Source organism: Micropterus salmoides, unplaced genomic scaffold (assembly GCF_014851395.1).
Source record: "Micropterus salmoides isolate LMB-PRFRI ecotype aquatic unplaced genomic scaffold, ASM1485139v1 Ms_hic_scaffold_11, whole genome shotgun sequence".
Taxonomy (NCBI): domain Eukaryota; kingdom Metazoa; phylum Chordata; class Actinopteri; order Centrarchiformes; family Centrarchidae; genus Micropterus; species Micropterus salmoides.
This window is the reverse complement of record NW_024040152.1, coordinates 34,127,289-34,149,872: the sequence shown is the minus strand read 5'-3', so window position 1 is coordinate 34,149,872 and position 22,584 is coordinate 34,127,289. Positions and strand designations below refer to the sequence as shown.

The 22,584-nt window shown below is 43.5% G+C and overlaps 1 pseudogene; it reads left to right on the top strand.

The window, feature by feature from the left end:
- The window catches only part of LOC119898162, a 47,278-nt pseudogene extending 24,694 nt beyond the window's left edge, over nucleotides 1-22,584 (top strand).

Sequence of the window (22,584 nt, the reverse complement as noted above, 5' to 3'; positions counted from 1 at the left end):
TGAAGGGTTTTAATATAAACTAAAGGTGAGCACACCTCCAAAAACAAAGGTTGTCAAACAGAAATCCAAAATGAGCAGGGAAACGCGACGAGTGAGGCTGACGACACAAGAAACACACACTGCAACTCGGGGTGACAACATACAATGAAACACCAGGAATATATACACACAGGGACTAACGAGCAGGGCGGGAGCAACACAGGTGAAAGACATGAGGCTAATGAGGCAGTGGCAGGGAGAGAGAGCGCAGGGGAAGACAGAGACAGACACGCAGAGGGATCATTTTGGTAACAGACATGACAAGGGTTACTGAACACTAGACGACAGACAAGACAGAGACGGACATGAGTGAACCCCAAAACACAACAGACTATATAACTGATATTGGACACAGGACAGAACCAAAAACATTAAGACATAAACTGAGACACAGAACGAGGAGCTAAGACACAGAATACAGAGCAGACCAAATCACAATACAAACAAGGACCAGGAATGAATACCAAAACATGAACTAAGGACATGGAACTAAACTCAGACTCCCAAACATGACACAGACAGGATCATGACAGTGAAGTGAAAGCATCCGGAGCGCTGACGGCAGCACTGCACATCCTGTTTACTTTCTGTGTCCACACGAGCACGGCACATTATCGGCACTAGGACACGTAGTCTGTTAATTTATTTTCTGAGTATTTCTTCATCGCCTTCATGTTAAAAGTACTTTCTGCCCCGCTATGTCATGGTAACGTAACGTTACACCGCGTGTCATCTAACTTCGGCCGTTTCATATTTTCTGTTTAACGGAATGAATCTGAATCAAACATACAGACGATCTGTGGCTGTCTGGACAGTCTGAACGGTTTCAGAAATATATTTTATTATCATACTGCACTACTTAATATTGAAATTAATCCATGTCAGAAACATTTAAAGTTTAATTAATGTCTGTTATTGTTATTATCACAACACGACTAATCGGAAAAAGTAATCGTCATGACATGAAAATAATTGTTATGTACAGCCCTAATTTAGTCACTATATAAAAGTACATTTTGCACAATGTTGTTTAAGTTCTGCTACCGGAAATAGAGCTCGTCTGCTCTCCCTGGACCATGCCCGGCTAAACTAACCCGTATTCTGCTCTGGACCTGCTCAGCCTCTCACAGTCTGGACTCTCAGGTTTCCAGCTGCTCTGCACAGCAGCCTCCAACATGGTTCTGTAGGCACCTAATCTTCCTGTCTTGGCTCACAATCCGATCCCTTCAGTCCTGCAGTATCTAACTCCTCCGTTTCTTAGTCCTGCACTTGGGTCTGCCAGCCTAGCCGTAGCAAAGTTAAAAACGTTTTGGTAACAGTCACTTACTCACCTACGCTATGAGAATAAATAAACGGAGCGCTCTCTCTTTTTCTCTCTCTCTCACGCACACACAGACAGACTTGCTCTGCCCAGCCCTACTTCTATCTATGAAATACTTGGCTGTAGCTCGTGAAATGACAGCCGGCTTATCAACACACGTTTAAACAATCGGCGTAACGGGACCGCTGAGCGCTGCACAATTCAGCAACACGCTGGGTACTGTGGTATTTAGAGCCTTTCCAATGTTCGTAACAGAGGTAAAGTATTGAACTGACGTTTTATTAGAAACGAACCTCTCATAATCCAAATATCCAAAATACTTCCTGAACCGTCGGCTCCAATAGTCTACAAATCTGCACCCAGGGTTGGGAATTTTAATCTCTACTTTAATAAAGCTTTCAGTCCTACATGAGTCCTAAATCATTTTACTATATTCCTTTTCTTATCACATTGTATTTAAATCCACAGGGTCCACCTGGACCGGACGGACGGTCAGGTGAGGGTGGAATCGAAGGAAACCCGGTGAGATTTCTGATGTCCAGTTTGTGTTATCATACACTGTATATGCCTGTGAGCATCTGCAGTATACGGTGTTTACTTTAAGCTTTTGCTTCACTGCATTTCAGGAAACTTGAGGTATTTTATGCTGAGAAAACTTCTGTTGTTGAACTCAAGTAAATTTTGAATGCAGGACTTCAGTATTTTACACTGTTATAACCATTACTTGTTGTTCTCATCTGATTATCCATCAAAGCGCTGTATTATTTGTGCCAATGTAACCACATGACTGGTTTTAACTGCCTGTACAGAGCAATTTAGTCTGAACACACAGGAGTGCTACACGACCTGTCAATAAGTTTCTGAATGACAGCAGGTTCCAGCCCTGTTGGGTTTTTAGGAAGGGGTTGTGGGTGTTTTACACTTTGATCATGCATAGTGTCCTTAATCCTGTCACATCTGAAAGTGTTCACGCCCTACCTAGCCTGTATGTGACTCAGCCAAGCAAAGCAGCATGCAGCGAATAACACATTATTCTGCTGTGCAGGGTCCCAATGGAAGAAGAGGCCCGCCGGGTGAGAAGGTAAGAGAGGAACAACAAAGATCTGGATATCTGTTACACACTAAAATGCTCTGTTTGAACTCTCTGTGTCTTTTTGCAGGGTCTACCTGGACAGGCGGGAGCAATAGGACTTCGGGGCCCCCCGGGTGCTTCTGGCCCACAGGTGAGTGATCACACAACAACATGCGAACATGAAGCCAGATCAACAAATGAAAGGAACAGTCCACCTCGCTCTGATGAAGCTCTCTGTCGCCATGAACTCTCTGTAGAGTTGTGGTTGCCCTTATGTTTGCATCCAACGTCTCATCCAAAAGTTTTCCCACCAGTTTTTTTTTTCTCTCCTCCGTCACTCCATCTTCAGCCGCTTGTCTGGGGTCGAGGGGGCGACAGCTCCAGCTTTCCTGAGCCACATTAACCAGCTCTGATGGGGGATCTTGAGGCGCGTTCCCAGGCCACTGTGGGGATATAATCTCTCCACCTAGTCCTGTTATTCCCCGAGGCCTCTTCCCAACTGGACGTGCCAGCTTTACCTCCCTAGGGAGTTTTTTTACCCTCTTCTGTGCCGTGTGCTGTATAAATGTTTTGTTTCTGTGGTATACAGTGCACGAAGTTAAGAAAACAACATGCCTTGCTGCTGACAGCGGTCTATTCCAAGTAGCCGGTTATTTAAAAACAATATAATATTCTTTGTGTGGTTCTACGGTGATAAATAATCTGAAAGTCCCGCGAGGTGCGGACAACACGGCACAACTCCAGTGAAGCTGGTACACACGTACACGCTACGCCTACACATGCGCACTGAAGACCCAGGGTCAGGGCTACAATTTTAGTTTATTGAGCCCGGCCGAGGAGATACAGTGCCAGCGTACAACATGTGAACACGTCAAATGCCAACACTAAATCTTAAGGATTACATCTTGTGGTCCCTTTTATGTTTCTGTCTTCCCCCTAGTGCCTGTAGGTTTCTCTATTAGCTTCCACCTAGAACACCTAATCTATCTGATGTTTAGACTTCCATGCTTCGTCATATTGTAATCTCTCCTATCCATGAGTTGTACCTAATCTGTGGAGCCAGCGAGTTCTTGTAAACATTCTTATCGGACTCAGCCTTGTAAGATTGATTAACACTGATATCTGCTAGCCTGACGTCTGAGCTACTGTCTCCAACTAATCAGTCTATTGTTGTCATCTTGACCAGGACAAGTACATGTGAGAAATACCCTAAAGCCATAAATGTCAGATAAACACTTAGGGGTCAGCTAAATTACTGCAAGCTAGACCGGTCTTACCTTTCCTTGTTACATCAACAAAGCCCCTTAAGAAATAATCTCAACAGTTCGAGTTTATCGATAGTGCTATTGAGACTTGCCGGTCCTATGGTGTAATGTTATGTCTCTAGCATCAAGTCTGATTTAATTTGAAACGGGCGGGTGTCTCTGCCTGCTTTCTGTTGGCTCCTACACACACACAGCGGCAGCAGAGCGAGAGGCTGCGCTGTCGCGGTGGAATACGGTGAGGGTTAAGTGCAAACTACTCGTCAGGGACATTATCACACCTCTGATATTTCTGGTCATTTGGTGGTTGGGTTGTACGTTCTGTGATTACACACATTGTCTTTAGGCAAACAAGAGTCTCCAACGTTAGCTCCAAACTACTGTAGCGTTAGTTGATGACAGCTACGCTCTTTACTGTAAGTATGTGCAATAAAACCTTTGCAAGTAAAAAGACAATACTTTATCAGTACACCTGTCTGTAAGGTAACGTTAAACATGTGCAAAGGGTTGATTTAATCATCTGTGTCCTCAGTAGCTCATCCTGTATGTTTTAACAAGCACAGCTAACGCTAGCTTGGCATTAGCCAAATGTTAAAAACAAGCTAAATAGAAATGTCTGGAGCACAGACTGGTCTGTAGTCTTTAAAACTCAGCTGCTGGCTGAGACAAACCAGCTGCTCCTCCTTCTACCCTGGTAACGTTACCTGCAGCCAGGACAGAGGAGGAGGGACTGATACAGACTGATGATCTTTCTAAACGTCACTCGCTAATTGTGATGTCAGATAAAGTTATTGAGTTACTTTGCTGCTGTAAACATTAATGCTAACAATGAGTATATCTTCAGACATACTGGATATAACAAGACTAAGAGTACAGACAGAGATTATACTCGTAATAACCTGAACGCGTATGGGCTTACACTGTCCCAAACCTAAAGTTTTTGTTGTCTCTGCAGGGAAGCAGAGGGGAAAACGGTGATCGTGGACCAAAAGGAAACCCTGGCTTTCCTGGACCTCAGGTCGGTACATCTCCATCGTCCTGTTTTATCTGCCTACGGTTAAAAACCCTTTCAGTGAACATATTATAGACACAGAGTGAATGTAAACTGGACTCAGGTCGGACGGACAATCTGATTAAACATCTGTAGGGTCTGTAGGTGTAATCAGAGAACGTGATTAGGAAACGCTTTATTTACAGTAACTACACAGGTTATCAGGTGTTCTGCTGTTTTCATGAACAGATGTGGTAAAATGTGGTAATAATTTCAGGCCAGCAGTCATTAGATATTTTTTCTAACCACAAAACATTTTTCATGTTTTTATTTCACTTGATATTTATTCATCAGCAGTTTCTTTTGGCAGTCTGTTAGTAATTACAGCACTGCAGTTCAGTTTGCTTCACTGACCTTTCTGCACAGAGCTAACATCATTATTTAAGGGCTGAGGGAGTATTAAATACACCGAGACTCAGTTATCAACTCGTACTCTTATTCATTTTATCACTTTGAGCTTTATTACAAGTTCAGCGAGATTTACATTTAGCCATAACTCACCAGTCAAAACTATTTACATCATTAGAATGTGTTAGTAAGTTTAATGACTAAAGTTTGACGAAATAGTCTGTATAGTTTTGGTCACAAGGCCAAAATGTTTATTCCCGTTCTGAATGTCGGGGAGGAAAGTGTTTACTGAGGGAATAAATCAGCTGAGAAGTAGAAACATTTTCTCACAGACTTCTATACAATCACACTTCTTTCTGCAGCCGCTGGAGAGAACGCGGGTTTAAGGCGTCACTTTTCAGACCCGGAGGTTCCTGCTTGGTTGTGACCCGTTTGGTAGTTTCAGATCTGTTCTTCCTGCTTTGACTCTGTTGGTTTTTCCTGCAGGGTGAATCAGGAAAACCTGGAGACCCGGGGTCAGCCGGACGTCGTGGCCCTAACGGACAGAAGGTGTGTGACATCGTTTCCTGTGCCTTTTATCTGTGATTTCACCAACACATCATTTTAAGTCCAGATAATGTGGTTATTATAGTCAGGGACATTATCGCACCTCTGATATTTCTGGTAATTTGGTGGTTGGGTTCTACGTTCTGAGAGTAGACACAAATTGTCTTTAGGCAAACAGGAATGCTTAAATGGTGGATAATCAAAAATATGTCAGGTGTGTGTGATTTCTTAAAATCTTGGCTACAGAGTTGAGTACAGAAAATGTTTAAAATGTCTGTTGTTGTTGAAGGGCCAACCAGGAGATCCGGGTGTTAAGGGTGCTCAAGGACCACAGGGGCCCAGAGGAACGCCGGTAAGGAGCTGAACATCAGAGTTTGTAAATACTGACTGTGTGTATAAACATATAAAATGCAATCGGTGATGCGGTCTGTGCTGTTTCAGGGTCAGGATGGCAGAGACAGTTTTGGACCTCCAGGACCCAAAGGTTCCAAGGTAGAGCCGACCTTTAACCTAATGAAGTTCTTTTATCAAATTCCCAGAAATCTGGGGACAGAAAATGTAAACGTGTCCATCTACTACCGCTGCTGCATGAACACGAGCTCATTGACTGATGGAGCTAATTCTCCACTCGCTGCCATTGCAGAAGAAGTAGAAGACACACCAGGAAGTGATGTAATTAAAAGACCCCCAGTCTAAGCTAGAACGATGGAGAACATGATAGAATTCAGATCAGTCTTCTTCAACCTTTGTATAAAGACTGTTCTGTAATAACAAAATGAAAAGCAAAGATTATTACTTCTTTCCTTCTTCACAGGGAGATCCGGGTTTTCCTGGTTACCCTGGTCTGCCGGTGAGTCCAACCCCACAGCCAAAACATGACAAAGAAGGAGTCCACATGGTTCAGGCATGAGCGATGACTTCCTGTTTCTGTGCATGTTTATGTGTTTAGGGTGAGGAAGGTCAGAAGGGAACCAAAGGATATCCAGGACGTGATGGGAACCGAGGTCGAGGGGTCGGTGACAACTTCACCTGTGTTTTTAGTTTTTGTTGATAATTGTGTTTTTGCTTCATCACTCCTTTTTTTTTGGTCTGATACATCCAGGGGAACTCAGGCAGGCCGGGAGAATCAGGCGGGTCCGGAGAGCCAGGACATCCAGGACACGATGTGAGTGGGAATCAATCAGTCACTTTATCATTTGTCCCACATTCAAAGACAATGTCACACAGACAAACATTAGAATACAAGAACATACAGCAGTAAACCTGTTCACCGGATATCTTACACCGACGCACCACGGGTCGTTCAGCTTATCTGAAGCGACTCACAAATGTCCACCACAACCGCACAAGGTAGCAGATGGTACAAAGCACATGCCATAACTTCATTTTAACAGCCGCTCACCTTCGGCTGCATCTCAGGCAGTTTATCAGCACGAGCTCGGCTTTCCGTTGGTTTCATCTTCTGGGATCATTGAACACTTCTCTGTACATTTTTATTTGCTGTTCACACCACTTGTCACCGATCGATCTCTGCGTGCCATCACGTCAGTTAAAGGCTTTTGTGAGGATGAACTAATGAGGATGAGGAGGATCTGATACAGTTTCCGATTCCTTTTATCCAACAGTTATTTGACACAAGAAAAAATAAAATAGATCACGTTGCTTGTTCATAACAACCGATAAAAATAAATGATAGGCTGCCAGTCAGCTACTACGGCTTCAACAGTATGCAAGGTATCGAATAAAGTACTCTATCTGTATCACTTTAAAGGTACTGGTTTTAGTGCTGGTATCGTAAAATTTTAAATGATATCCAACCTTGAGCACCACCCAACGAGATATTGTGTGTTCGTTTTAGTCTTTGCATCTGAGCCACCTCGAGGTCAACACAATGGACAAGCTATAATGTACTACAAATATGTTGCACCACCAATATTTTGTGCTACAAATAGATATATTGCACTACTATAGCACTACAGATAAAATATGTTTGAAATGCCTCGGATAAGGTACATTACAGTTTAACACATTTTTAAACCAATAAGAGCATTATTCCACCTAACATCAATAAGGCGGTTACCTCCTTCTGCTGTTGGCATTGGAGGCTTGAATGGGGACAGGGATGGAGGATTTCTGAAACCTGTTTTTCATGGCAACAGGGACCTTTAAGCTCAGGCCAGACTGTAACGGTGTACGCTCTAGGCACTGTCTGAGCAAATGGCCGTTGCTTTTGTAAGCCCCTGCTTAATGAATTTATAATTCAGACGACTGAACTGAACTCCCTCTATCTTATTGGCCGTGTTAACAAGCCTAGCCGGGGCATTTTTCTCTTTGGTACCAAGGTTGCCACGCCAGCGGCTGGTAGATTCACTGAAAGCTCTGTAGAACAGTGTCATTAGAGTCATGTCAGTATGGTCTTTGGCAAGTTTCCTTATACTAAAAAGGCGTTGTTGTTGTCCCTTTTTGCACAGCAGTTCAGAATTAGAATCGTATTTCAGGCTGTCATTTGGAGTTTAATCTTCATCGTCAGTGAAAATGAAAACCCCACCGCCTTTACTCTCAGAGCAGCGGGAGATGTAACGTAAACAGCTTAGCTGAATATCAGGCTTCTTGTTTCAGCATCAGAAGGCGCTGACCTGAAATCCCTCTCTGGATAATCCCAGTATTAAATGATATGACTGAAAATAACCGTCAAGTTCACCAATATGCCTCCTTTCCTTCCGTCCAGGGTCCCAGAGGTCCTCCTGGAGGCAAAAGCAAGTCTGTAAGTCCACCTTAAATTCACCTCACCTGCCAACTTCATGAATTCTCTTTACACACAACATCTGTCCTGTTGTCTCAGGATTGCGAGCTGATCACCTACATCAGAGACAACTGCCGTAAGTGTCTCAGGAGACATTTGTTTTTGTTTGTCCTCATGTAGTTAGGTAATCATTTGTTGTATTTTTAAGATACAAAACAAACTTTTGTCAATTTATTCTGGAATGTCAAAGTGAAAACAAATGTGTGCACTGCTCCTGTAACTCTAAATATTATTTTTCTCCTCCACACAGCATGCTGCCACGGTACGTACATCTCTATTTTGTCACTCAGAACAACAGGGTAAGTACAGAAACAAGACTTCAGCTCTAAGGTTTACAGGAGAGAGGCCGAAAGAGTAAAATCATCTTGGGAAAGGTAACTTCTGCACTTCACCAGTTTATTTATAACAATAGAAGTTTAGTCCGTCTCCACAGCCTCCTCCCAAACCCAGCCTGAGTTCAGACCTCCTGGAGGGGTGTTCGCAGATCAGCCGCCGCTCCTTTTGCATTGAAGTTGAGGTGATTAGGGCGTCTGATCAGAATCCTCCTGGGCGCCTCCTTTTGGAGGTTTTGTCGGCACGTCTAACTGCCAAGAGACCCTGGAGTCGACCCAGAACTCCCTGGAGGGCTTATATACCTCATCTGGAAAAGGAAATCCTCAGGATCCCCCAGGAGGAGCCAGAAGACGGTTGTCCAGCCTGCTGCCCCTGCGACCCAAAACCTCAGAAGATGGACGGATGGATGAACAGTTTATAGTTTATCCATAAACTTACAGACACGTGGGTCTCACTCACGTTGCTCCCTCCTCCATTCAGATCCGATACTTTCAGTAAAGAACCGGAACAGACTACAATGCATTGTAAAGGTCTGCACTAAGATCGCAGGGACGGCCTTCCCCACCTATTTCAGGTCTAGGTTTCCCAGAAAATTCAGGCCGATCCGTGCCACCCTTTGTGCAGGGAATTCCGTTCTGTCGAAGGTACAATGTGCCAAGATGCAGAACCAGTACATTTAAGCACCCTTTCCCTGCTGCCTTTGGTTTCTTAAGCAACTCACTGTGATTTATATGGAATGCATTGTTTTATTTTTATTGCATAGGATGGGCGATGGCTGACAGACTTCACGCCTCGTGATTGAAAATTTGAGGGGTTTTTACACATTATACCACCCTGTGAAAGCAGGTTTTAGTGACCATGAACATTCTTGTTATTGTTTTTAAGTATGCTTTGCTTAATTGAAATTGTCTCTAAAGTTTATTCACTTTAAACAACCTGGAAAGTTTGTGTGTCTTCACTGGCCCTGAAATGACACTTCTGTTGGTTCACTGTTCGCGTCTTTCAGTTGACTTTGAATACAACCTCTAAAAATGGTTGTCTGGACACACATTTGTAGTTCTGGTGTTTTGGGTTGTATTTACGGATGTTACTTTATTCTCCACTTTTCTCAACATCATTACCTCCTCTAGGTCGATCAGCCTGCCCGGCCTACCCCACCGAGCTGGTGTTCGCTGTGGACATGTCCGCCGAAGTGTCCCCCGCAGCCTTCGAGAGGCAGCGCGCCGCCCTCCTCTCCCTGCTGGAGGACATCACCATCGCCGAGACCAACTGTCCGACGGGCGCTCGCGTCGCTGTGGTGGCTTACAGCGCCTACACCAAGTACCTGATCCGCTTCCAGGACTACCGGCGCAAGAACCAGCTGATCGAAGCTGTGAAGAACATCGCCCTGGAGAGGACGACCAACAGGCGCCATCTGGGGGCCGCCATGCGCTTCGTGGGTCAGAACCTCTTCAAACGTACACGTTCAGGAGGCAGGCTGAGGAAGGTGGCCGTCTTTTTCTCCACTGGGCCGTCACAGGACGCTTCGGAGATTGTGACCGCCATGATGGAGTACCGGGCCCGCAACATCTTCCCGGCAGTGATCTCTCTGAGGAACGAGCCGGCTGTTAGTCGAGCGATGGCGGTAGGTTTGATTCATCGGTTCACTAGCTGAGGCCCCGAGACTGACCTGTGACCCGTAGCGTGTAATTCAAATATCAAGACTGTGGTCTAGTTTTGCCCTTTAAGATGGTCACTTGATTAGAGAATCACAGAGAAAGACATTCTTACTGTGATGTGGCTGAGAGACATGGCAAACTACGTTGGTCATTTAACTTTGACTAATTTAATCATCTTTATCGACGTGTTTTACACACGCAGCACCCCATTTACAGCTGGAAAATAAAAATGCCATCTATATCCAGACACGTTATCTGATTAAAGGCCAACTCAAATTACTGACGCACAGGTTTTGCTCCAGACAACAGAGATTTGATCTCAACGAATGCCAGGTGTAAACTGGGGGTGGGGGGAAAAATCGATACAGCATAGTATCGTGATGTTTTCTGTGGTTATATATTATGTTTTTGGTGCTATTATAATAACATCAGTTGCTTTTTCAGTCCATGAGAAAAATAGTTTCTTTTGGGGACACAATTTGAAGTTGGGAAAAAGGAAATAAATTGCAGTATATCGCAGTATGTTTAAAATCACAATAATATTGTATCGTGACATAAATATCTTGATAATATCGTATCGTGGGGCCTCTGCTGATTCCCACCCCTAGTGTAAACTAGGGCGAGCGGAGCAATCTCGCTGCTGGGTGCTTTTCAGAGTTACACAACATTGCCAAGCAAAATCATTTTTGTAGTTTGACCGTGTCTTTTTCACACGTAGCTATATCGTTACCTTCAGGGCACGTCTGTCAACTCAATTTACACCCCGCACGCACACACACAGCGGAGCAGAATGGGCTTCCATTTAACAAAGCTAACACCTGAGCCGGCTCCTGCTAACGTTATGACTAAATTTCCACAGAAAGCAACATGAAAAACAGCTGCAGGTATCCGACACGCTACGCTCGTTAGTTAGTGAGCTTCAAATGAGTCTTAACGTTCAAGCAGTTTCTCTTAAATGTGTCTCAGGATTAGAACGTTTGTCCAACCCCGGCGAGCCTTCTAGCCACATTAGCCGCGCAATATGCTAACGCCAAGTTAGCTTCCAAGTTTTAAGTCAGGTCAGTACAGCCCTTGGCGCTCCGTTCTTGAACCGTTACAGAGCTCGTTACGGTTGTGGAACTTTTGAAGCTCGATTATTTTAATTTAGTGTTGCGGTACTTGCCATGCTCTGCAGTAGGCTTGGCCAAAAGCACGGTATTTCAATTTTGCGGTTATTGCGACAACCCTAGTGTAAACACAAAGGCGAGCTCTGATCCCGTTTAATCCGAAAATAGATTTCAATACCAGGTGCAAATGGGGTGTTATTGATGAGGAAGAAGACGCTAGAGACCAACCTCACTGTTCCGCCTGACAGCTACAAGAGCTCTCTGTGCTCCTATTGCTCAACGTCAAAGTGAAAATGACACAGTACATGAGTTAAAACAAGCAATTGTTGGATTGGCCTGCTGCTCACTTCAGGTTTGGTATTACCGCACGTCACATGTTTGGCCAGTGTTGTTATAATGTTTGTTTCATCAGATTATTAGTGCACATGCTTGTTTGGCCTTTAAAGACATAAATTGATCCCAATTCCCTTTTGCACTTAGCCTCCCTTTTCAGTTAATTAAATCTGCCGTCTGGTGTCAGAAATTTGTCTTCAGCATTAAGAAACTGCAGCTGTGCTTTAAAAGTGTCAGTTAAATCATTATCTTGGAGAGCGAGGCCTAGTAACAAGTATAAGTCTGGAGATGGATCAGTTGTAGTGGCTGCATCTTACCAACACTATTCTCAGCCTCTGGTGAAATATTGTTTTTGGCAAGAGTAATAAAACATTGAGCGATAAATGGTGACGGCTGCTGTTTCACGTCAGGTTGACGACACGGAAAACCACGTCTTCACAGTGCTGGGGCAGGACATGGCTGCTGACCTGAGGAGGGTCAGGATGTGTGCAATCTGTTACGGTACGCATTGAGCCTCGTGCTCGCTTTAACATTTAATATACATCCGTAGTGATATTGTCATAGTTCATTTTTGCATGCTTGGCTTTTGCAGGTTGCACTTACACATAGATTAAAGGGAGGTTAAATTGAAAAGAAGGCTGAACCCAGAGACCCTGCCAAGAATACTCAAGAGCGGCTGCAGATCTTCTCACTATCCCCAGACCTCTCATTGTCATGGTTTAGGGTTGAAATGTTGATACAGAGCTCACAACCAACCCGCTCTTTCTGTCCCTTACGTGTGAGCAAAACCTAAAGATACTTGAACTCCTTCACTTGGGGCAGCGACTTGTTTACGACCTAAAAGGGGGCAACCAGAGTACCATGACCTCAGACCTGGAGGTGCTGACTCTAATGGGGCCTGGATCCTTTCAATGAATAAAACTTTTGGCAGCAGACATGAACTTTTTTATATATTTTAAGGTTTATTTATGTTTATGTGTGTCACCAGAGCAAATTCCTTGTATGTGTAAACAGTAGGGATGGCACGATAGCATAAACTTTGTAGATACCAATACCAGTGAAATTGTTTTAATCAATTAATAACTTCACCAAAATGTCTGACTCCGAGGTCGGTTGTTGGTTTGGATCCGGAGTTCCTCATAGTTTTAACTACTTAATTTAAACTGAGACCAGGCAGGTAAAGTTTGTTTAACTCAAAGACAGATACCTGAAGTCACATCAGGAGCTATTTCCTAACCAGTTGGTTTCCCGATGATTACTCTCTTGTTTCTTCAGACCCCTGCCAACGTTCAGAGGAGTGCGCCTTCATCCAGGATGTCCCGAGGCCTCAGGAGGTCGACGTGGACCTGGTCATGGTGGTGGACGACTCCAGGGAGATTCAGGCTGATGAGTACGCCGGCGTCCAGCAGCTGCTGGGCTCTGTGGTGGAGCAGCTGGTCGTGAGCCCGCAGCCGCGCAGGCCCGGCAACCGGGCCCGGGTGGCTGTAGTCCAGCAGAGCGGCGGCCGCAATCTCAAGCCGGAGTTTGGCCTGCTGGACTACCAGAACGCCAACGTGATGAAGAGGCAGATCAAGAACATGCAGCAGCAGAGCGGCTCCCCTGCGCTGGGACAGACGCTGGAGTTCTGCCTGCAGGAGGTGCTGCTGAAGGCCACCACGCCCCGGAGGAGGAGGGCGATGCTGACTGTGGTGGGCACCACGACGGCTTACAGGGACCGAGCCAAGCTGCGCTACATCTCCAAGAAGGCCAAGTGTGAGGGGGTGGCGCTGTTTGTGGTGACAATCAGTGATCGCTACAACCAGACGCAGGTGGAGGAGCTGGCCAGTCTGCCTGAACAGCAGCACCTGATCCACGTCGGCAGACTGAAGGCCGACGAGCAGGGCTACGCCCAGCGCTTCTTCAGAGTCTTCCTCTCCGCCCTCAACAGTAAGACCAGACTCTAGATTAGATTAGACCAACAGTCTGTCATCAGCTTCCTAAAATGTCCAGAATATCATCCAGCTTTTATTCAGGGGCAGCTTTAAATACATTTTTTTAATTGTTTGTAAAAACAAATATGAATGCATCTGTCCTGTGTTTATTTCAGAGGGCATAAACACGTATCCTCCTCCTGCAATAACACAGACCTGCAGCCGGCTGACGGAGGAAGAAGTAGATCTCTTAAACGGGTAACTCACACTTTACATCTTTACACCACAAACTTAACATTTTTGGCCCACAAAGCTGAGCAGGAAGAACACAGGTTAACCACGGGGTTAAATTTGTTAGCGGCGCACGAACTGTGGCATCCAAGCTCTGCGCGAATCAATCGGTTGTTGGGAACGAAAAGAAAAGGTCTCTAACGTAAGTCAGTCACATTATGCCGAGCGCTGATCAAAGAGTGGAGCTGGAAGACTGCAGGTTACTGGTCCGTGAATGTTACCACAGCAACGGAGAGACAGTTGTGTATGAGACGAGGACCGTGTCTGTGTCGGCGTTGCGCCGCTGTTGTAGGGTAACGTTCACCGGGACGAGGAAAAAACAAACCAGAGCCCAACTCCTTCTCCCCGCTGCTTTCATGCAAATACTATATAAATCTATATTTCAAGCAGCCTTTAGATGCAAAAACAGAACAGGATGAATAATCACTGAAGCAATTTGGCATTTACATATAATACATTATATTACATGACCTTATTTAGCCAAGGTGGAACTAATGTAACTCATACTGCACAATTTTTATTTTACCAGGAAGTCCCTTGAGATTGAAATCTCTTTTTCCGAGGGAGACCTGGCCGAGACGGCACAACAGTTACAATTTAAATAGAAATACATCATAGTCCAAACACAAAAACAAGCATCACACACACAGGAAACGGACGGGACTAAGCCAGGTCACATGTGGCAGTTACATTTCTGAGTGAGCATTTTAACATGGCTTTAAATTCATTTAATGGAACTAGATCGTTTAGATGTTGCAAGTTTTGCAATTTTATTTGGTTTCACATCATAAAAGTTCTTAGTGCGACAAATATTGTATAAATTTTATGTTATCAGAGTACAAACACACCCCAAAAAGCTGTAGTGTATTAAATATGAATGTGAGTATTATAATAAAATGTTAAATTCAGGTAACTTTGTAAATAATAATTTTCTCGGGTTAAAAATTCATACAGATTTTCCATTATACGGCAGTGAAGTTGACATTAAATTTCATCCTAGTTGGTATTAAAAAGCTCTTAAAAAGTTTCAAATTTAATTTGAGAATCCTGGGGTACCCTGGAACATTTCTGTGAAAACAACTGCATGAACAAAACAGAAAATGACCTTGTTGGATTCAAAGTCATCTCACAGTTTCAGCTGCTGCTTCTTCTTCAAGCCAGATGTCTGCTTTTGGTGTACGGTGGAGTATTCCCGCTTTACGGTGGAGTATTCCCGCTTTACGGCGGAGTGGAGTTTTCCCGCTTTACTCTCAGGATACCAGACTACTACAAATTACAGTGAGAACACTGGATTAATAAAAATAAAAAAACCCTGCATTTTTACATTTATTTTTATTGTTTTCCAAAGTGGGAGGCCGGACTCCTCCTGGCGGCAGCAGAGAGTTTCAGGGGAGGATCAGTGAATTGAAGTGGGGAAAAAACGATGTCTGCTTTCCAAAAATGGTGTTGGTTATTCTGTTATTATGTAATCCTGCTGTGTTGTACTCCAACTCATTCTGATACACAATCCCAGGTTAGAGAGAGCAATGCAGTCTTTAAAGGGTAATCTCAGTATTTTAAAACCCCTGTTTTTACATATTTTGGTGCCAAAATGACTGGTCCGTGCAGTAGATGGCTTCAGCCGGCAGCCACGAACCGGCGGCAGTGGCTGCAACGTATTCCTTTGAAATCGTCAGTGGAAACCAGGGTTATTATAGGTTTGGATTTTCCGTGAGTTTTGTATTTCGTTTTGACTTTTGGTTTTCAGTTTAGTTTTAATTTAGTTTTTAAATTGGGTTTGCTGGTTTAGTTTTTATTAGTTTCAGTATTTTAGTCTTGGTTGCTGCGGGATGCTAAGCTCAGTCCAGTTTAGTTTATTCACAAAACATTAAAATACAAATACAATTATTAGAAATAATGCAGATTTGTGAAAAGGGACACCAATTTTTAAGCTATGTGAAGCTTGTACAAAGGGGCCCAAACACTAAGCAAATGTATATATTTGAAGTACTAACACATTGTCTAAATAAATACCACAAATAAATGAAGCACATGCAATCTACAGTATAATTTCTAACCTACATACAGAAAACCCTAAGAGCAAGCAAGAAATTCATTACATCAGTCTCTAGCTCTCATTCTTGGTTAAATAGGTGAAATAATTGATGGACAGCTGAGAAATTGCATGTGAAGCACAAAGAGACAGTTTGGCTGAGATATCAATGAACCCATAAAACACACACTAGCTGACATCAGGGTTTTTCCTGCATAGAGAAATTTTTGGCGCCCCCCCCAAAGAGCTTTTAGCGAGCGCCAAAGGAAAATCCTCAGCGCCAACAGGATCAGAATCGGGGGGAAAGAAACAGCCTTTCAAATCCTGGCCGATCAAACAACTGTTGAGCAAGCTGAGCATAAACTTAAACACAACGTCTTGACTTCTCTCATCCACAGCCGCTGTATTTTACACATGCAGCAGGCGCTGGATTAATAAACCAGCTGCTGCGTTGGTTTAACTCCGTCTGAACGCAGCGCTATGAAGCTCGCGCTAAGGATTTCCTGTTACTTCTCACAAGATAAAAGCCGTTTGTGCTTCAAGTGTCTGTATTCACCGGTACTGTTACATTGGCGTACCGGCACCGGTCCTCTCTTCTGCCCCCTCCAGATCGTGTTCTCTGGACACCACGTGACGCTCACCTGTTCCCGTTCTCGCCTGCATGCTGATCTCCGCAGGGAGATCGGGAGCCTTTCATGCAGCCGCGTGCGCTAGTTGCTCGTCAAAGTCACTTCTCGTTAACCAACCGATCACAGCCTGGAGGAGGCAGGACATTAATAAAAGGTTGAGGGACTACAGCAAACTTTAGAAATGTTTAACTCGTCGTCCTGTATGCAAAGTTTATATTTCTGAAAAGTAAATTTGCATAAAGAAATGAGAGACTGACCACCATGTACAACATTTTTCTTGCACAATAATTTAACGACTGAGAACAACCCACAAAAATGAAACTGCTGTTTTGTCCAACTGGAATTAATATTAGTCTACTAATAGTAAGCTATAGTAGCCTGTACTATAATCTGAAATTATAATGAATACACACACATAAGCACAACAAACCCGCTCACCGACAGGCTAATTTACAAAAACATGATGATACATTAACGTGCCCAGCCCTAGTTTTATTACAACTTGGAATCTACCTGCTTTATAGGGTTTGTTTGAAACCCTTTTTTATTGTCTGAGTTATTTGAGATTTTGCTGTACTCCTCGATCTCTTATTAATTACCTTGGTGAATACAGTGTTAGTAAGAACCGGTGGCTGGAACAACGAAATTTAAACCTATATTGTATTCAAACCAATATGTAGTTTAGCTTTTAATGTGAACTTACTGACCTGCACCATCCTTACCTTTTTTAACATTCAAAATACTCATAAAAAGTCTCTTTATTGATTTGTTGTTTGTCCATTTAGGTGCAGGAAAACAAGCTGTAAACACAACAGCTGACCTATTATGAAGTAGTTGATGCTAACATTTGATTACCCACAGTTCATAGCATTGTGTCGTGAAACACCAGGTGATGAGGGGAAGCTGGTGTTAAAAAATTTTTTTTTAAAAGTTAAACATGGAAGGAACAAGAGCTACAAGAAGTGTACATGTAAGTGTATGATTTATGTTTTGATAAAAACGAGTAAATTATTTGAAAATTACCAGGTGATTTTTAAATAATCACTTTACTCTGCAGGAGCCTGACATACGTTAACATCAGTCTCTTCAGTGCCTCAACTGTGAAGAAAGATTAGATTCTCTTATTTAAGTTATTGAAAGAATGGGACCAAAACACTTCAGATTATCACCAGAATCAGTGTGTCTTTTACATAATCTGTGTAATTCAGAAAAATATCACGATGACTCTGTGGCTTTTGGCTGCTGTGTTTCCAGTCTGGGGTCGGCAGAGCCGGACGATCTGTTTGCGGACGAAGCGGTGGAGAACTTTCAGGACCAGACGGGAGGAAAGACTCAGTCTGCACAGCTGGATGTCGTCGACACATTGACCGGAGGGGACGGCAAGAGTTCTCGCTCAGAGGCTAACCTCAACGGTAGCTCACCCAACACTTTAAAGACACAAACACACTCTGTAAATATATATTTTATGGTTTGTTTTAGGTAACACAGGCGGAGTTAGTCTATGGGAGAGAAGTTGAATCAGTTCCAGATAACAAACAAGAAAACATTTAACCATCCTGTAGAAGTTGATATTAGTATGCAGAGCTCAGATTATTAAACCTGTCTGTGGGATTTGTAGGTTTGAGAGTTCCAGGGTGTTTTTTTTTTTTCCATGATTTTGAATTTGCATCATTTAAAAGATCAGTCTGGTGATATTTTGTAGTCCTGTGTTTGTCTCGCAGACTGATGTCTCCTCTGAGCCATGGAGATCTGCTGTTGTCCAGAAACGGAGATGTAGTTTATTCTGACTCAGTCCCACAAACACCGTCCTGCTGCCCCAAATACCCACTAGAGCACCACATGAAAATAATCCCCAGCAGATGCACTATTTCCTCCTGGTTGCCTGATAGAAACTACAGCGAGCATAAATTTCATGAAACTATATATCTGTGAGGAGTTTTTAAACATTTATGTCCTCAAGGGGAACCAATAGGCTGGGAGCCACAGACAGGAAGTCAGACAGGACTAAGAGACGGACTGACATGTTTGACAATAAGATGGTCAGATTGACAGGATGAGTCTTGTGTTAAATTAACTAACCTCTGGTCTCTTACAGATCCAAACATCCTGTCAAAGCCGGAGCTGGCCAGCATTGTCTCCAGAGGTAAAAACTGAACCGCTCTGATTCACGTTGCACGTCATTTCAGTTTTCACTTTCCACCGATCTGTTCCCGCTTTACTGGGGAGTATTCCCACTTTACGGTGTAACAGTATAAACACATTTAGACAGATAGTGTAATGAGCAGAGTGCAAAGGATGCAGGAGTAAAATTATTATTACCAGTATTATTATTAAGTACATGTCAGAGGTGGATGTGATATACAGGTGCACATGAGGACTTTGAGGAGTGCAAAGCCGGAATAAATAAGTATTGTGTTCGGTATTATGTACATGAGGTAGGTGGATTTGGCATACAGTGTTTACAATATACAATAAGGGCAGTATAAACAGCTCTGAAATAGAGAATGATGAATATATAGTAAGTGGTAGCCAGTAAACAAGAGGCAGAGTTACTGGGTTATTGCACAGGAATGGTTCCTGACGCTGTTCATCAGAGTGATGGCTTGTGGGAAGAAACTGTTCCTGAGTCTGTTGGTTTTGGCGTACAGTGCCTCTGTAGCGCCTACCAGAGGGGAGGAGCTGGAACAGGTTGTGTCCAGGGTGAGATGGATCTGAGACTTTTTAAGACCTCAACAAATATAATTTAAGACCCCAAAAGTGTTGAAACACTTCCTTTAATAGAAAAGAGATCTTTAACTGTACAAATGATACGAACAAGACTTTTTAAGGAGCCGCGGGAACCCTGAGTTGCGATGGCTGCAGGTCATGTGAAACGGTCCAGCATCATAGTCTTCATCAGGGTCCTCATCAAACACATTACAGAGAAGATTTAAATAAGATGGGTATCGAGCAAAAAAGGTTTGTATGGTTAAAAAATAAATATAAAAGACAACCAGTCACACATGCTGCTAACGACTAATGTGCCGTGTCTGGCAGAAGTCGCTGGACCTAAACGTAGCTATTCCAAAGCTTTTTATGTGATCTCACTATTCAAATGATTCTGATGGCAGAACAATGAGACGCTCCTGGTGAAAATGTGTCCAGTCCGTGTTTTGCTTTCAGCCCACTTCCTCTCAGTGCCTCTGGGTCGGATCCACCACTCAGTCCTCTGATAGGATCACTGCAGAAGTATTCACATCCTGGCAGCTGTTTTCCCAGACACAAGGAAAACCGAACGTTGGCAGGCATTATGTTGATCTATCTGCATCACGGGATGAAGAAAGTTCTTGTTGCACTTTTTATGTAGAGCAGGTCTAGACCGTTTCCTTTGTGATCTTATTCAGAGACCCAACAAATCCCACCTTGAGTAAGCACTTGGTGGCACAGGCAAGGAAAAACTCCCTTTAACTGGTAGAAACCTTGAGCAGATATTGGCGCTTGTGTAACCAAAATGGTTAACCTCTCGCTGTCTACTGGCGTTTTTCCAGATGCTTTTAAGCATGCTATAGTGGAACCGTTAATAAAAAAGGCAGGTTTGGACCCGTCGGATTTGAATAGTTTTCGGCCTATTTCTAAGCTCCCGTTATTATCCAAGATCATTGAGAAGGTAGTCTGCGAACAGTTGACATTTTACCTGGATAATAGTAACATCCATGAGCCATTCCAGTCAGGTTTTCGTAAACAACACTCTACCGAAACGGCCTTACTGAAAGTGTCAAATGACATTATGATGTCTGCTGATTCTGGAAAACACACTGTTCTAGTTCTCTTAGATCTGTCTTCCGCCTTTGACACCGTCGACCATCAGGTTTTGCTGGAAAGATTAAGGGATCAAGTAGGGCTGTCAGGGTCAGTTCTGCAGTGGTTCACCTCATATTTATCTGGGCGTAGTTTTAGTGTTACAGCAAACCAAATAAGGTCTGAGTCTGCAGACTTGCTTTGTGGAGTGCCTCAAGGCTCTGTTCTGGGCCCCGTTTTATTTTTGTTGTATTTGATCCCTTTGGGAAAGATCATACAAAGGTTCAATGATGTTTCTTTTCATCTATTTGCTGATGATATCCAACTTTACTGCTGCTTCAAGCCGTCAGAGATCTGGAAGTTAAACTCCTTGCTCCATTGTCTTGTGGAAATTAAAAATGGCTAAGTGAAAACTCCCTGCAGCTAAATGCAGACAAAACAGAAACATTAATCATTGCCCCTGAGGATGCAATTCCAGGAATTAAACAATACTTGGGTGATTTAGGCCAGTCTGCTAAGCAAAGTCTTAGAAATTTGGGAGTTGTCCTGGACAAAGACATGTCGTTAGTGCAGCATTGCAAGCAGCTGACGAGAAACTGCTTCTTTCAATTAAGGAAAATCTCAAAACTTAGAAATATAGTTTCAAGAAATGATTTGGAGCTAATCATTCACGCCTTTGTGTCGTCGCGGTTAGACTATTGTAATAGTTTATTTTTATGTCTAAACCAGAAGGAGCTCTCTCGACTGCAATTAGTACAAAACTCTGCAGCCAGAATTTTAACACGTACTAATAGGAGGTCTCACATATCACCAATCCTAAAAGAACTTCATTGGCTACCAGTGTCTTATAGGATAAATTTTAAAATTTTGGTTTTAGTTTTCAGAGCTTTACATGGCCAGGCTCCACCCTATATTAGTGACCTGATTCAGCGTTATACCCCTGTGCGTGCTCTGAGGTCTGTGGATCAGAACCTGCTGACGGTTCCACGCACTCGCTACCGTACTAGAGGTGACCGATCTTTTCAGGCTGTTGCCCCTAGGTTGTGGAATGACCTTCCACCATCTATGCGCTCTTCTGATTCTGTTGATGCCTTCAAATGCAGACTAAAGACACATTTATTTGTTCAGGCTTTCAATTAGCTACTTGTGGGTTGATATGATCATGTACTGTCTATGCTTTTATTGTGTGTATTTTATGATATTAATGTTTTTGTTGTGAAGCACTTTGTGGCCCTATACCTGTGAAAGGTGCTATAGAAATAAACTTTTACTTACTTACTTACTTACCCTCGACTCAGGGTGGGCGGCCAGGAGAGAGCAGCTCATGCATCATGGGAGGTTGAAACGAGCCTATAAAGCAGCTGCTGAGTGACGTACTCCGTGTAACGCCTTCATCTCTGTGTCCTGTCTCCATCCAGACGCCTGTTTCCTCCGCCCGATCACCGGCGGCTGCCAGAACTACACCGTAATGTGGTTCTTTGACAAAGATCAGGGTAAATGCTCCCGCTTCTGGTACGGCGGCTGCGGCGGCAACGAAAACCGCTTCGAGACGCTGAGGGCTTGCAGGAACCTCTGTGACACGGAGAGTCGAGGAGGCGTCGGCGGTATGAAGGTGCAACAGGAAAATCTGTGATAACGGATGGAAATCTACCACGGCGATTTACAAAGTATTAAAAAGCCTTTGCTCACAGGGACACACGAGGGAAAGTCTAATCAGCTGTGAAACTCAGCAGCTGCTGATTAAATGCTGTCACCGAGTCGCTTTGTTGTTTTTGTCAAACATGCATGTCCCCCCCCCTCTCGGACATTGATTCCACCTTTTACCGTGTCTGACGCACAACAGGGACTTGAGCTTCTTTCGGGATATTTTTTGATTTTGATCAGGTGCTATTTTTTTTGACAGAAGATCCACAACCAATGGTTAAAAACCAACACTTTTTTTTGAGCAGCTGAATGAATATCATTGCAATGCAGGTCACGTGGTTCATCTGGATTTTTGTAGCATTTCTACAGCAACAAACTTTTCTATATTTTGTACCAGTTTCTGATTAAAAAATTCAGATGACACCAAAA